This window comes from Hippocampus guttulatus, chromosome 21, assembly GCF_054856545.1.
Source record: "Hippocampus guttulatus isolate MCC_2025c chromosome 21, RoL_Hgut_1.0, whole genome shotgun sequence".
Taxonomy (NCBI): domain Eukaryota; kingdom Metazoa; phylum Chordata; class Actinopteri; order Syngnathiformes; family Syngnathidae; genus Hippocampus; species Hippocampus guttulatus.
This window is the reverse complement of record NC_141281.1, coordinates 7754905-7771356: the sequence shown is the minus strand read 5'-3', so window position 1 is coordinate 7771356 and position 16452 is coordinate 7754905. Positions and strand designations below refer to the sequence as shown.

General features: G+C 47.3%; 1 protein-coding gene across 2 annotated transcripts in view; it reads right to left on the bottom strand.

Annotated features, from left to right (window-relative positions):
• The window catches only part of LOC147186960 (cadherin-7-like), a 109560-nt gene that overhangs the window by 71106 nt on the left and 22002 nt on the right, over positions 1-16452 (bottom strand). For both annotated transcript variants that reach the window (XM_086102504.1, XM_086102505.1), the window contains one exon: positions 6336-6396. The gene's annotated coding sequence lies outside the window, so the exon portion shown is untranslated. The remainder of the gene's footprint in view (positions 1-6335; positions 6397-16452) is intronic.

Below are 16452 nucleotides of genomic sequence, written 5' to 3'. Positions count from 1 at the left end.
ATGCGTGTTTTCAACGTGTTTGCCTCCCTACTTCGCTAATTGAATTTTTAAATGTCACCGTGGAATCGCGTTCCCAAAACTCGCCGGGTATGAGCAGCTCCAAACGAGCGGAACGCGCCACAAAACCCCGCCGCATCTCCAGACAGACAGCAGCTGATTAGCAGCAGATGCATTGCTCTAATAAATGAGTGGGAAATCCTTGAAATAGCACACACGGTCCGTGCGTGCGCCAGGGGGGGAGACCGGCCATAGACAGTATATACAAATGTCTTCGGGAAGTTCGACAACCAGGCCAAGTGTAGAAGCAGGCGACACCCTGGATTGGATGCGAGCAAATAAACCATTCAGTGCATGCGGATGGAAAGTTTTGACTGCAAACAAAGTATGCAAAAGTGTCCGAATGTATCACCTGCGCTTGCATTTTTTTTCTCTTCCAAATTAAAACGACTTCTTTTTCCGTTTGACTTCACACACACGCACACGCACGCACACACTTAGTCGCAGGTATTAGTCACCCACCGCTTGCTTCCCTTCTCGTGGTCTGATTTGCATTTTGCAGCAACAGTCCCATTGTCTGCCAGGAGAATGGCGAGCGCTGACCCAAACTAACAGAAAGAGCAGCCCCTGTCTGTCAGCGGGGGAAGAGCAGTTGGCGTCGCCCAAGACTCGGTTTGCGGAGCGGTGCGGTGTCATGTTGGGGGGGGGGGGGGGGGGGGGGGGTTGCGCGAGGGCAAACGGCAAGTCAAAGGCTGTATGCAGATAGATGGGGGGGGGGGGACACGGTGGGTGGGGTATTTAATTGGGAGCTCATCAACGCCTCCCCATCAATCACCAGATACCCCCCCCCCCCCCCCCACACACCCCCCCATGTGTCCACCTCCCCGTTTTCCTGGCTGGGCATTTAACGTCTGGCTTCTCCGCACCATTTGCACCCCTCCCCCCTCCCCCCTGCCCCCTGCCCGTCTTACGTATCGTGACTGTGACCTCCGCTCGCCTGGCCAACGGTTATCTGCTCCCCAGTGACACGCTGCTTGATGGGGCTTTTTGTTCTCGGCTTAACAAGAGAAACAGGGCGCAAGGTTGGCGCGCGGGGATACAGTGATTAAAATATAACCCCCAAGGACGAGAAGGTCGGCGGTGAGGTAGACGCTCTCGCTCCGTCACGACGGACCGCCGCAAATAACCAAAATGTGATCAGGTGGTGGCAATTAGTGGCAGTTATGAAGTTCGGGGGTTGGAATCGGGGATCCGACTGTCCTGTACGGAGTTTGCATGCATTTCTCCAAGTACTCAGGCTCCCTCCTGCTTTCTCAAAACATGCCTTGGTGCTAAAAGGCCATAAATATAAAATTATCGAATGCGAGTAGGGTCATAACTAAGCTTGTTTTTATTGTGCCACATGCTCACATATTCTTACGACAGCCAGCAAAATATCGCATTGCGCAACATTCGTCACCTTGAAACCTCATCTGCCGGCACCGTCGTAAAACGACGTAACCCTAAAACTATCACCTTCCAAAATAGAATCCTCCGCGGCGGCAAAGGCAACCGACAGACTTTCAAAGACCATCTCGAGACCACGTGGTCAAGCGCAGCCGACATTCCGGTTGCATTTTGCTCAATTCGACAAACCGGCAAACACGCAAGCTGATCAGTAAGTACCGCCGGATCAATAACCCGCGAGCGGACAGATGACGGTATCCTTCCAGGAGCCGCCATTCACCAATCTGGCTGCTCAGTAACACGCTGACCGACTCCCAAAGGGATTATCGATCCCCTCAGTGAGACTTTATAAAGGAAACACTTAAGGAGCTGTCATAACAGATGACAGCTTTTTAAAGCCTTGGTCAGGAACGGCGAGCAGTGAGGATGACAGCCGTCCCCCCCACGCCCCCACCCAATTCATTTCAAGTTTATGTAAATAGAATTTGCCCCTCCGCTCGTTCCGTTTCTGAAACACTGGAGGAGTAATGACTCAGAGCGTGCGACCTTTCCGTCACACCGTGACTCTCAACGGCGGGTGGCTGATTTATCATCAAACCGGATTCCGTTTAGCGGCGGATCAAATGCATCTTCGCTCTCTGTAATTGTGCGAAGACGTCTCCCGCCGAGGAGTGGAGTTGTAATTGTATTTTAATTCCTTCTGCGCGCCGCTGTGTTTTCTTTTAATCATCGGGAGCTGCTGTGCGGTCGCGGGGAGCCTCGACGGAGGGAGACCTTGATGCTCGAGTGCCCCTTTCACCGCACTCGCCACCACCAGACTTCCATGCCACCATCAAACCACCCCAGGCTCGTCATTTTTTGCATCGAAACGCCCTTTGAGGACTCGCCATACACAAGGTATTGAGACATTTTGTTTCCTGCAGCCCAAGGGGGTCACGGGGATCAAGTGGACTAAGGCGCCACCTAATCACAGGGGAGCGGCCGCATCAATCGCGGCGTCCTTATCATGATTGGTCATCAGGGCGCAGGTGGAGCCCCCGGGGGAGGTGGGAGGGGGGGGTTGCCGTCCTTTGCCGGCCTAAAGCAAAAAACATGCACGTTGCATTCATAGAGCCGCTACCCCCGCCGCTCCCTTTCGAGGCCGACGTGGATTTCTTCTGACTTGCATTTTACAACTTCCACCGGATGATTTACTCAAACAGGTTTTTATCAACTCCACTTCCCTCAGACAAAACGAGAGTGGGCAGTTCCCTACATTGGCACTTTCTTTACATAAACAAACTGCTAATCCGCATTGATATGCAGCGGTCGGAAAGTGTATTGAGCAAAAATGTTGGCCGTCAAGAATACATTTTAGGAATAATCCTGGAAGAAGAAAATAATCTGGATGATTATGAGGACAAAAAAACAAACCAAAATCTTTAAAAAAAACATGCTGTCCCACTTAAGCTTCTCCCACCCTGCGATCTGACCCCGGAAAAAAACTGGATGGATGGTAGAAGCAATTATTGGATGTCTGAAGATGATTTTGGATGGTTTGGGCAGACCTTTGATTGTCACGAGGTGGACTCTGAGAGACCACGGGTCAATCTGGGTGTTCTGTTCTAAGACGTTTGAGGTGGTTTGGACAGCACACCGGATTCAAATGATCAGGTCAGGTTGTTTGCAGCAGGGAGAGATTGAAGATCGTCTGGACAGCGGCCCTCGAGGACCGAGTGCGGACACTCCTGGCCGACTGCTCGTCTTTTCCAGCAGTCTCTCTGTGGCCTCTCGCAGGTCAATCCAGGTATTGCACCAGATTTCTGATTTGAAGGAGACTTTTGCGTATTGGCGAGTGGATGATAAATCTGCCCGCACATGAACTCCAAGCATCCGTCACATCTATACGTCAAGCTACATTTCCGCTCAAACGGTAAACAAGCTTGGAGGTCATCCTCAGTTGATGGCCCCCCTCCCTCCACGCGTCACAGTGTCTTCTGAAAGGAGAAAGTGCAGACAGACTCGTTCATTCATCTGCGGATTTTGTCGACTGAGGCGGCATCCTGATCCGAATCCTAATGACGCGCCGGCCCGGCTTGCATTCAGCCGCCTGTGCGTCGCACAGACGCTGCGTCGGGCTTGGATCTGCTCAACCCTGCCCCCCCCCACACCCCACCCCCACCTCTTCCACAAAAGATACTCTGAAAGTTTCTTCTTCTCAACACTCTTTTTGCTATTCTGCATTCCACAGTACATACTCGCTATAGATGAGAAAGCAAACGATGAAGTCGGATGGGCTTTTTGTATTCATTCAACTGCTTTGAATAACCCTGCGCAAAATGGAGACATGACATTTTTGCATTTTCAGGGTAAATGCCGACATTACTAAGTGCATCAATTGGAAATATTAATTGTTGATGCAGTGCGGCACATGTCCCGAGAATTTCATAAGGGAAAACCCTGCAGGGTTCTATGACTGGCTCGAACTGATATTGGATTGCGGTTTTTTTTTCTTCTTCTGCTTCAGAATATGAACCAAACCTTAAATATTAACTAAGGTATCAAACGTACAAGAACCATGGGGGCAGCGTGCGCTTTGGCGCAAATCCACTCATCATTCCCATCGCCCAAAACTCTTGAGTGCACTTGCTGAAGTCGCACATCTGGAACTTCCAAGGCCCATTTACACATCAGAAGTCAGTGGAGATTAAAGAGAGATTAACTCGTAGGCGCGGACAGAAGCGCTGCTTGCCTATGAAGTGAGATCAGGCTGGAAGTAGAAGGACTTAGATGATAGCCCAGTCCACATAACAAGATTTGCGTTCGAGAGCACACCCTTTTGGATTCATTTGTCCCATCCCTGACCCCGAACCCTCATCTTTACAAAAACACATTTGTTCGGTACCGAGACTTGAAATTGGTATGGTGAAGAGTAATCCTTTTTAGAATAAAAACTACATATAAAGTCATTGATGAGTCGTCAATATTGGCACATACCGCGCGTTACTAACGTTTTTTTTTGGACGTTTGCAAAGACCCACATAGTAACCCCAAAACCATTCAAACCCGAAGCCGCGTTTTGCAATTTGAATTGACTTCCCTGTGAGATGTTTGTGCCCCGCCTACGGCTCCAATTGAGATCCCGATTGACGGAGTACGCGCGGTAGAACCCGGTCGACCTGACCTGTGATTGCAGCCTGCCGACGCCAACAAGCCCTTGAGAAGGCTGTCCGAATGCATCAAGCCTATTTAGGCAAAACTATTTGCTTTTAGGGGCGGGGGTCTGACACAAACGTAATGAGGCCAACCTATCGCCTCGGGGAACAGTTGGAAAACTTTCTGATTGTTTGGGAGACTTCAGTCCTTGAACCAGAATTACTTTGAGTCAACTTGTGTGAAGGCTGATGTGACTGAAGCTGACTGCGATGCAGCCATTGCGGTCCGCAGGGGGCGAGCGCTTATGGGCATTCCCGTAAAGAAGCCCTCACGTTTCGACACACAATCAGTTTGAAAGCCTTTTTCATGCTTGCGTGTCTCCCGCCGTCGGCATTCAGGTGTCGTCTTTTCATTTGTTGTAACTGCGGTGCGGCGCTTTTCAATTAGGCTTCCCACAATCACACCCCCCCCCCCCCACCACCACCACCACCACCACGAAAAGGTGGCAAATGTTCCCCAGCTTTGGACAGCGAGCTTTGACGGCATATAACCCAGATGCTGTTCTTTCCGCTTTCAGGAAAAATAATGTCACCTTGCGCTACAGCACAATGAGGAAGGGAAGCAGGCAACAAACAGAGCGCGCAAACAAGCCCAAAATGAGGACAGGATGAGCCGCGGCGACGAGCGGGACGGGGCGGCATGGTAACAAGGAAAAGGCATAGGCATCAGCTTTGTCATGACATGTCGTCTCCCCCTTTGTGTCAAAGATGTGTGCTCACACGCTCCGGCAGTTGGGGCTGAAAACTGCCGCCTGTTGCATTCACTCCTGCCCGGCAAAAGCGCTCGCTATTGCCTGGTTGGCAAAAAAGGGGCTTGTTATCGCCAACCTCCTACTGTCTCTGCCATCTCTTCATGCGCTCACCACATTACTCTCTCAACAAGATCCGCATTCTTCCGGCAACGAGCCATCTCACCGCATTTCTCGTTGGCTTCGGCGTAACGAGCAAAAAAAAAAAAAAAAAACCCCCCACACAAACAGCTGTCCTTTCAGCTTCCCGCGGCGAGACACAGGTGAGCACAAACGGCGCGACCGGCGGGCGCAGGTGTCGCTGGCAGGCCTTCTGATGCTCGCATTCAAATGCAAAGTGTGTCAAGTGGGTGGCAGCCTGAGCCTTCAGGTGAAGGTGCCAGGTGAAGCCACCCCCCCCCCCCCAAGTTTGCAAAAGAACAGTGAATCAAGTTTGCCCACAGAGTTAGCATTTGTCCGTATACTTAACCTGGTACAAGTTTGGCTTCATCCCACAATAACAATGTTAGTTCGGAGTCTGAGTGATGTTTTATACGGTATTCTGGACTAAGTCTGAAAAGACGTTTAAAAACGTCTTTGGGAGTGAATGAGCTTAAGATTTTTTTTTTTACTTCAACACAACTGCAGAAACAGGTTGCGTTGAAGCTGAATGTTGACCAGACACAGTAAAATAAAACGTTCGCCCAGGTCGTGTTTGAAATTGGGTTTTTCTAGTCTTATCTGAAAGGAGAAGTCTGGCAAATATGACGACAGGTCTGTGCTTTAATGCCTTGCTCAAGGACATGAAACCGGTAAGGTGTGAGTGACCCTGTGAGCCGCACGCCATGCGGCTTGATTTCAATGTTTCTCATTAACGTCGGGGAGCCAGTTGAATTTAATCCCGTTCTCATGAGCCAAACACGCCTGCCGAGTCAGTCGTTGGAGGACAAAGAGAAGAAAAAGATCTTACCAACTTCTTTTTTTTTCTGGTTTGCTGTTGTTTTGTTTCCACCCTGCCGCAAGTACTTCTCCTGCAGACAAAGTGAAAATAAAGTCAGACATTGGTTGTAAGATAAAAAGTGAATGACAGACTTTGCAGGTTGCGGGAGATGCTGTTGAAGGGAAGAAAAGGGAGGACGAGGATAAGGACAAGTAGCGTTTTTCTGATGCAAATTCAGGGCTAAGTTATGAGAGGAAGACGATGACTGAAAATATCCTCTGCGTTGCTGCGAGGCTGTAGAATATAGAAACGGGAATGGTGTGCTGTGAGTGCCATAAATGCAAGGCTTGAGATGAGACCAACTTCAAAAGTGTCTTGATGAATGCTGATCAGATACACTGTCAGCTCGCATTGTCTACAATTACAATAGCAAATCAACATTAATCAATGGCGACGACCGTACATTCGCTCGTCTTTGAATTCACATCAAAGCTTTTTTTTTGTCACTTCCCCTTTCTGGCTTCTTTTTTTTTCCCGCTGCGACTGATCGTGTGAAATGAGGAAAAAGTTCTTCTCTAGTGCGGCGGAACGAGCTCAAAGCTCAGCCCGCAGTGGCAACAACTTGATGGAGCTGATGGCCGCAGAGTGTCGACTCTTTCCAGAGAGACCCCCCCTGGGTGTTCCATGGCTGAACAGCGTGAATAACCCCCCGCCGCCGCCGCACTCAACACTCTTCATGGTCCCTGGCAGCTGCCAAGCATGAGGACCATTCTCTGAATAGAAGCTCGCTGACAGGACCTGATGCGCTCGCCCATGTCCGTCACAGCTTTCATTTCCTGCGCCGGGCCATTGATTCCCTGGCTGGGTGAACATTAGTGACGCGCGCTTTTAATCTGTTGTCAAGCGCCATGACCCCCGGGTTGCGCGTCTCCTGAGGACGACAAGCAAAGTTGCTGCTGGAGACCGAAGGGAAACACGTCACTTTCTGAAGGAAACTTTAAGCGCGGTGACACCTCTGGAGCTGGAGGTTGTTTTGCCTTCACATAGACATGATCCCGGGGGAGGCAGCTCAGAAAAGCGTCAAAGTGGGCAAATGGCTGCAGGTTGATTCACTCGGAGGTCGGACGGATAAGAGATCATGCTGGATTTCTTTGTAGAACCGCCAATTTGTGCATAATGGAACAGCAGAGGGCCAAAGCAGGATTCCCTAAGGCAAAAAATATATATAAGACTTCACACAGATTGAAGCAAATCTGCTCGTGGCGTACTTTAGAAATGCCCAAAGTTGGCTTTTACCGCAACATTATCTCAGAGTCCAGTGACTAAGTATATTGGGGAACATTTGTATCAAGTATCCCTCAATGAACAGAAACATATTTGAATTCCAATCTTTCTCTAGTACCGTATTGGCCCGAATATAAGACGGTGTTTTTTGCATTGAAATAAGACTGAAAAAGTTGGGGTCGTCTTATATTTGGGGTCTAGACGTTACACCCATTCACGATGCTAGATGGCGCCAGATATCATTGAAGCGAATGTTGAACTTGACTCCCCAGGCCAAAGCGAACTCCTGTCACAAAGAATAAAAATAAAAAATAGCGGTAAGAAAGAAAAGAGAAGAAAATACAATCTGGAGAAATGTGGGTCGAAGATCGGCCAGGTTAACCGGCAGCTGAGGAGAAGTTATGATGCAATTGACATTTCAAAAACCAGAAGCCATTCATTTACGAATGTGATTGCACTTTAGTTTACATATTTAAATTTTCAGATATTAAAATTTGAATGAGGCAAAATAACATGCTTTTTCTCTCAAATATATTGTTAGAATCATTTGTTTCAGATGTACTGTAATTATTTTCTGTATAAAACTTTTTTGGTGTTCAAAAGGTCTTTTTTCAAACTTGAGTCTTGAAAAAGAGGGGGGTCGTCTTACAATCAGAACCATCTTATATTCGGGCCAATACGGTATTTTCATGGCAGGGTAACCTGAAAAGCCTGCTCATGTCACAAGCGAAATCACTCCAAGGGGCTCTCAGCGTACAAGCACAGACTTCAAGAGAGGTCATCTGTATTTAAAAAAAAAACAAAAACAAATTACAAAACTGAGCTCAGTGTCGTCTGCTGGGCATATTAAATTCAAGAGCAACGACATTTTGAGCAGCCCCGGCTCGAAGAAAACGGTCATCACCCTTCTCCAATGATGTCAGGGCTGCTTGACATATTGTTTGATGAGTGCGAGGGGCGGAGGGGGCGCCGCTGTAGACACAAGCCAGTGTAGTAGCGAGCGACATTAAAATAAATAAATAAATAAAAAAGAGGGTCTCTCTGAGAAAGGGAAAATTAATGTGTGCCATCCATTTGTGCCTTGATGCAAAAAAAGTGACATATTTCAGGTTGACACATTTTAATTAGGCCATCAATAGCCCAGCAAGGGCGGCTAATGGGGCGAAAGACGCGGGCGGGACAAGTTGCTGTCGCTTTAACTCGTCTGCACGGACATTTAAATGGCCCTTTAAAGCGCCGTGTCCAGACTGCCAGTATTTACTTTTCTCCCCCCACGCCCCCTCCCGCCCCCCACAAGCTTATATTGGACAAATATATGTGGCCAAAGCTCTTATATGAAGTAAAATCGAGAGCTTGACAAACACAATAGAGGACATGATGGAATGTTTCACTATTGTGGGGGCATCTGCCAGTGACAGTTTGAAGGGGGAAACTGTCTGGTGGGGGTGGTATTGATAGCGGGGGCCTGTAGGGAGCGCTAGTGAGGGGGATAGTGCGCAACAGCAGCCGGTCATGGCCTGTAGGTGGGCGTCGTGAGATTATTATTGCAGTGGTTAGCGGTAGAAGGAGAAGCACGGTCACGTACTGAGTGATTTGGAAACAAGAGTCATCTGGGAGTGGAATTGATCACTGCATGGTGGATGTTGGCTGCTTGTAATGTGCTGCCCAGAAAATTCGGATTAACACCCTTCCGGATATTAAAAAGAACGGGCATTCCAATTTTTTATTTTTTTAATGGTTAGGACGTTTACCCATCATGTTATACTGTATTTAATTGATCAAGCTGTAACGGCGTGACTCATAAGATGGACGCAGTTCATTTAGGCTAGTTTACTGTGCAAGGGGCAGTCAATCAGGCATGTTGTGTCGCTGGTGACCTCATGCTAATGCTAATTTTTTTTTTTTTTTAAAGGCCAAACTAAGGTTGGTGCTGGAAAATTCTGAACTATGAAATCTTTTTTCTAAATATGGAAAAAGTGAAGTCCACCATGCAGCTAAAAATTGTGTCAATACCTGGTGGTATGTAATCACTCGTGTTCTGTCAACAGATACTGCACGCCTCACTTATTCATCCCCAGGTGTGTATGAAATAATAAAGTTAAGTATTGTCATAAAATACAACAGTAGCGCAATTTCAGGGAGGGATGAAATCGCGGCACTCTCTCGTTTATCACGAGCATGCCGCACACGCATGCGAGTCCGCGCGCGTCTTCGTTTCGGCTGCTGCTTTTTCATTGATTTGGATGCTTGGTTGGTTCTTGGCTTCTTCTTCGTGTTTGGAGGCGGCTGCGCGCTGCCTACAATGCGCATAATGCCGCGGTGGGGGTTTGCTTTCTGATTTTTATTTATTTATTTTTTTAATTGAACACTTTCTATGGATTTCAATCACGTGTCCAGCGCGATCCATATTGATATTGATGTATCGCCCAGCCCTAATCTGGCTGCATTCGGCACAGGGAAGGAGAAGCAAACATGCCAAGATGCAAAGAAAGGCAATTAAAGCCAAGAATAGAAGCCACATATAGAAGTTACTCTGGTTTCAAAGTGGGAGGAAAGATGCCCTATCCACGGGACTTTTGCTCAAAATAGATTATGCTGGTACGATTACTTGTACTTTCTAATGCGAATTGTTTCTTTTGTTGAAGAAAAAAAAAACACGTCACAAAAGCAGATCTGGAGTCTTTTCTTGAAGCAGCAGCCTCCGCTCCTTACAAGCCACTCTTTAAACCCTCCTCCCTTCCTCTCGGCAAAATAAATAAGATAACGGAGAGCGATGAGCACGTCCATCATTCAAAGTGGAAAAGGGTAATTTAGCCCGGCCCTCCTGACAGCTTTACAACTTTGCACGCTATTCTATTTTAATTGGCAATCATGAATTAACTGAATGAGAGCGGCGCTCGGCGCCGACGCCGCTTTTAATTGGCTCGACTTGATGAGTTTCTGAGATAAAAGCAGACAATATATTCTCATGATGGGCAACTCGTTTGTTGCCATGTAATTAGTCGGCAGACAAATCAAGCCGGCGACTTGCACCTCCTCGCTCCATCAGTCGAGATGTCACACGGGATTTAAGGAGCACCTGCAAAGTGTTTTATGCCGACGCCCCGGCGTGCTCGCTTCCGACGCGACTCGTCTTGCTGTTCGTTTGTTTCTGGCAATTATTGATCATTCGGGACAAGGTCACCTGTTTTGGTTGTTTTTGGTTTAAAAAAAAAATGGAATAACGAGAAATGACTGGAATGTGAAAGAATGGCCCTGTGTTGTTATGTTGCATGTGGATTCCTTCCAGTTTACAAGGAAATCTTGAGGGAAAGAAACAAGCCAGGGTTTTTTTGTTTTTGTTTTTTTTGAATGCTTATGTTGGACGCCACAAAGAAAGGAATTGCTCATTTTAACAATCCGTGTTTTTTTTTTGCAGCATCCCGGCACAGGCTGTCGTTTGCAATGAAATCTCGACATTCTGGTGTCAGATGAGCCCAATTGTCAGAATGATTAATTGCAGAAACCGGTCACAGATTGAAAAGAAAAAAAAAGAAAAAAAAAGACAAAGGACTCGAGAATGGCTAGGGACCAAACATTGAACTACTCTGTAGTGGCTTTCTTTGAGCCCCTGAACTGGATTCTGTCAAACATCTGCGGGAGAAGGTGAAACATGGAGTCTGGGGCAGTTTTCCCTTACGAGAAATTGACTGCAGTAACGTCTTCAAAAAATATTTTGAGGCTACCATTGTGTTGGTTCGAGCCACAGATTAATTTGTGTATATATATATATATATATATATATATATATATATATACACAGAGTATATATTTTGTTTGGGGGGGGGGCGTTATTTTGTATTCAGTGTGTTTGGAGATTTTCTGTCACGACAAGATAAAAGCAATGCCTAATTTCATTATTTTAGGACTGGGGCCATTTTGCTGCATGCGACAAAAGGAATCTTGAAACTATGTTTGATTTTTTTTTTCTTTTTTTCAAAGCAACGCTTGATTTCATCGGTTATGTTCTGGGGCTGCTTTGCTACACCCAGCACATGGTATCGTGAATAATTGAAATCCATCCATTACCCGAGCCATGCACGTGCTGGAGCCCATCCCAGCTGACTTCATGCAGTAGGGCGGGGTACACCCTTAACTGGTTGCCAGTCAATCGCAAGGCATGCATAGACAAACAACCATTCAACCTCACGGTCACACCAAGGGACAATTTAGAGTGTTTTGTTCATCCAACCATGCATGTTTTTTGGAATTCCCAAGGAAACTGGAATACCCACAGAAAACCCATGCAGGCATGGGAAGAACATGCAAAATTCACACAGGAAGGCCGGAGCACAGAATCAAACCCTGGACCTCTGTATTGTGTGACGGAAGTGCTAACAAGTTGACCACTGTGCTGCCCATTTGTTTATATATACTGTATATACCGTATATACAGTATACATATATACTGTATATATATATATATACACACACAGTCCTATTACTCGTACATTAAGGTATGAAGCCTTCTCATTGACTATTGTGAAAAGGATAGCAACCATTTTGTCCTCATGTGTAGAACGTTAAGGGTCGTTTTATTACCCCTTATACTTAATGATTAAAGACAATCCCTAAGGCGCCTCAGACTCACCCTCCCCTTTTTACATATAAGGTCAAATGTTCAAAGCTTTCCACCGCTCTGCCTCCCTTTTAAAAACAGTGTAGGGAAAAAAAAAGTGTGGGCGAATTAAACATTAATGGGCTGATGAATAAATATTTTGTGTCTCCAGAACTCAGCACTTTCTCGCCGTGGCTGCAGCTCGCTTAATTAACTCTTCCTGCAGCCTTTTGTAAATGAACACATCCCTTCAGTGTCCTCCTACATTGTCCTCCCCCCCAGCCCCAATCGACCCACCTCGCTTTCATTCGCCGGTCAAAATTAGGAACACTTTTTTTTGTTGTTGTGAACACACGGGCATGCCACACGCACGCACGCACAGAGGGACACATTATTACGATTCAACCTTAAGCGTCTGCATTTTAACTTACAGCGCAGATTTTATCTCCCATTTGCTTCGGGCAATAACACTCTCGTTCCTGGCGCATGTTTTTGTATTCATCAAATAGCTCCAAGCGCAAGATTTGGGAGGGAAATTGCACATCTTGACTAGGGGGGAGGAATGGGGGGGGTGGGGCGTTAAGGTACAAAATGTCATCACAACGCTCCCAGTGCCAAAGGAGTTGATAAGATCATTTCTCTCCGTTATTGAATGTTCTACACTTCCATTCTTCCGAGGCAGGCCTCATCTGTTGGGAAGTCATTGCATTTTAAAAAGGCTCTAATTCCAAGTCCAATTGATGGGGGGGGTGCAGCTGGTAACTGGTGAGAAGAATTTCAGGAAGCCTGCGGAAAACATTTTGACACAGTGCAGGGACGGCATCTTCGGTCATGACCTGGGGTGGAACAATTCAGCCACGGATCGCTGTATTGGTTTACAGTCGTGCCACCCAACTACATCAAGCTCACGCCATTCGTTTCTCCCTTGATCGTACATTGAGATGAATTGGATCGGGATGGACTGGAAGGTGTGAATTTGAATGACAACATTAAAACTGAGTTCTAAAATGATGCCTTTCGTCACACTTTTCCCACTTTTTTTTTTTTCAGGCGCCGTGCGACTGTTCCCTCGCTCTCACACTCCCTTATAAGGTCGACAAAAGGGACTCACTTTCGATAAATGAAATCCTTTTGTGGAGTTAAACTGTTGGGTCTGTTTACTTTTGTGGCTGAGCCGCAAATGTGACGTCGCGTCATTAAATGCCAGGCCCTGTCGTGACAGCGGGGGAAAAAAACACACAACCGCGCCCCCGCACCGATGTACACGATGGCCATCGCATGGATCGAGCGCAATCATCTCTCACAACGGGAGAAAAAAAATACGGCGAGGCCCGTTATGTCTAATGACTGTGCCAGAACACAACAAAGAAGCTTTCTTTCGTCGACGTATAGAACATAATTTGCAACAATCATGTCTCCAAAGTAATGGCGAGAAGTTGAAGCAGCGGCTCCATTTTTGGCGGGAGATACCTGCCCACTTCGCTTTGATGACGGACGGACACGTCAGAGCATTCACCCTGAGTGTGGACTTTGGTGTCCTTGTTTTTTTATTTTATTTCAAACGAACCAATTTGTTCCAAAATCCCCAAAAAAGAATTTGATCACGGCTGTTGGTTTTGAAATTAAGTTGGGCCACATAGCTAACAGCTAGCCGAATGTCAAAAGCGACCGTATTTTCACAACCATGAGACGCATATAAAAGAGGTTCCGAAATCCGCTCTGAGAACGGCTACCCTTAAATGAGTCATGGTGCTTTAATTCAAGTTGTGAAGGTTTTTATCGCCGCTTTTGATCCACAGACTAAGATAAGCCACATGGCTTCAGCAGCCCACATTGCACCTGAATGTGTCGAAAACAGCTTTTGAGTGAATAGCCTTTTAGAAACAAACAAATACATAATAAACCCTGAAACCTTTGCGAGGTAATACTTGATCCCCATCTGATGCGAACGAGGCCAAACAGAAGAAGGCTAGAGTGGATTGACAAGAGTTTGTCCTTCATTTGAAGGCGAGCCCCTCGAGAATGTCTCCACTCGGTCACACCATCTCGTCGAACGCCGCCCAAAAAAACAAATAAATCATCGATTTGAACGCATGCATAAACGACGCGATATCTGCTTGATCTACTTGTCCACGCAGACGTACTTGAAAATGGAAAGAAGAACAGCAGCAGTCTTTGGGGGACGACGACGGCGGCGGCGGCGCTCGCAAACAGAAAAGTGCTTGTGGCGTGTTAACAGTCTGCGGGCTATTGGCAGAGCGACGTCTCTCGCCCGGAGGAGCGCAAACAGCCAGACAGGGCAGAAGAACAATCGGGATTCATCAAGGCGGCTGCCTCGCGAGCCCCCTGGATCGTGACCGACTTAAATGAATTGGTCTATCAGCGCCACACCTGAGAGTCGCTCTCCGGGAGTGTGTCAAGATAAACTCTTCAGGATCCTGCGGCGCGGCGCACTGCAGCAAGGTCATCGTCACCGTTGCATCAAAAAGCGCCGCTGCTGCTGCCGGGCCCGTTTTTTTTTGATCTCCCGTGTGAATTTCCATTTGCCAGAGGAAACAATTAAGACTCGTCTGTCAGCAAGGCGCTAATGCATTCGCTCGGCATTTTACGCAGGAAGCCGCCGCGCCGGTCTCATTTGTGCCGCTGTCATTAAGGCCCGTTTTGTCTTTGGGCAAAACGTTGCTGCCGTTTTGCAGAGAGTCATTATCGATGCCGAGGAGGTCATATCGACGAGTTGCGAATCGTGTTTTCCCCGGCTCGAAATGGCAAAGGGTCGCTTGGAAAGCGGCCCGGTTTGGCAGGGAGCAATCACCGGCTCGCCGTTTGGATGTCGTGACCGTTATCAGATGTGACAGCTCGGACCGAAGAAAGTGGAGCTCCTTAACGAGTTGTTGGGTTAGTACAGAAAGTGAGGCCGAGATTCCATCTGCACATCTTCAGGCAATTTCACGTCTCACCTTGCTGCCGCTGCCGCTGATGTTTTTTATCAAAGTTCAAAAGTGTCTGTTTGGAAAAACACTTCAGTCACCCCCCCCCCCCCCCCCCCCGAAGGTATCGGATGGCCAAGGTCAATTGCTCTCTTTGGGGTTTTAGATCAAAAAGATGAAAATGTGACAAAAGCTCAGATTGTAAACATGAGTAGCGATGGTTTGGGAAACGTGCGCTTTGGTCACCGACTGGTGATCCAGACTTTTGGTAATAATCCCATTGGGCTCCCGAAGGTCCGTCGGAGAGTGTGGCGGCGAGATAAAAGTGAGGCGGCTAATGCGTTTCCAATGTAGAAAGCGGTCGACTGCATTGTGCGCTTAAAGACAATGCGGACATTCTGACTCTGTCTTAAAATGACACCGAGTGCCCGCCTATCGCTTTCATTTTACAAACATCTGCTGGTGTAGAGGGGATCCTTAATCTCCCCAGGGCTTTCTTTCAAATTTCATTACTGGGACGGAACGCAGATTTTTATTTTTATTTTCTTGGGATTATCATCATTATTATGATTCGTCCAGCGTCGCATTCAACGCAAAGCCGAGCTGCGTCGTCAACTCCGTCGTGCGGTGATCACAACGCAGCACAAGAGGCCCCGTTCAAACCGCTTACTGGCATAACACTGCGCTAAGACCTTATTGGGAGGACGGCTGCTAGATTTGAAAATAGCAAACAAGAATACGAAACTCACCAAGGCTAAGGCTGAAAAGGAAGCCTAAACAATGGGCTGCATGCCCCTTTACTAGGACTATTCCAAGTATTGGAAAACAGCCCAAAGTAGACCTTCACCATGGTTAAACTGTTTAAAAGAAGCTGTTTAAAAAAAAAAAAAATTGCCATCAGCACTGAAAGCGCCTCAGAAATGAAATGCCGTTGCAGTACTCGTGCGCAGATTCCTCATACGTGCATTCTGTACCTTATTGGAAGGATGTCTGCTAGATTTGAAAATAGCAAACAACAATACGACACTCACCAAGGCCAAGTCTGAAAAGGAAGCCCAAACAATGGGCTGATCCTTCAGCCTGGACTCCGGTCTGAAGTTGTTCGTAAACAGTCTGAAATTAATCTTCACCGCCATTGAAGACCTGGCGCATCCCCCTCAACCGCAGCCCGGTGTGGACTCTCTTGTGTCAGCTCTCTGCCCCCCCTCACTGTGACCCGAGAGAAGCCCACAAGCCCTATCGCTGCATTTTAACTGCATGCAAGTAGTCCACAAACGTCAAAATGTGTGCCAAGCATGCCGCGGGCTTCATGGCTGACCTTATTAACGGAGGTCCGCTT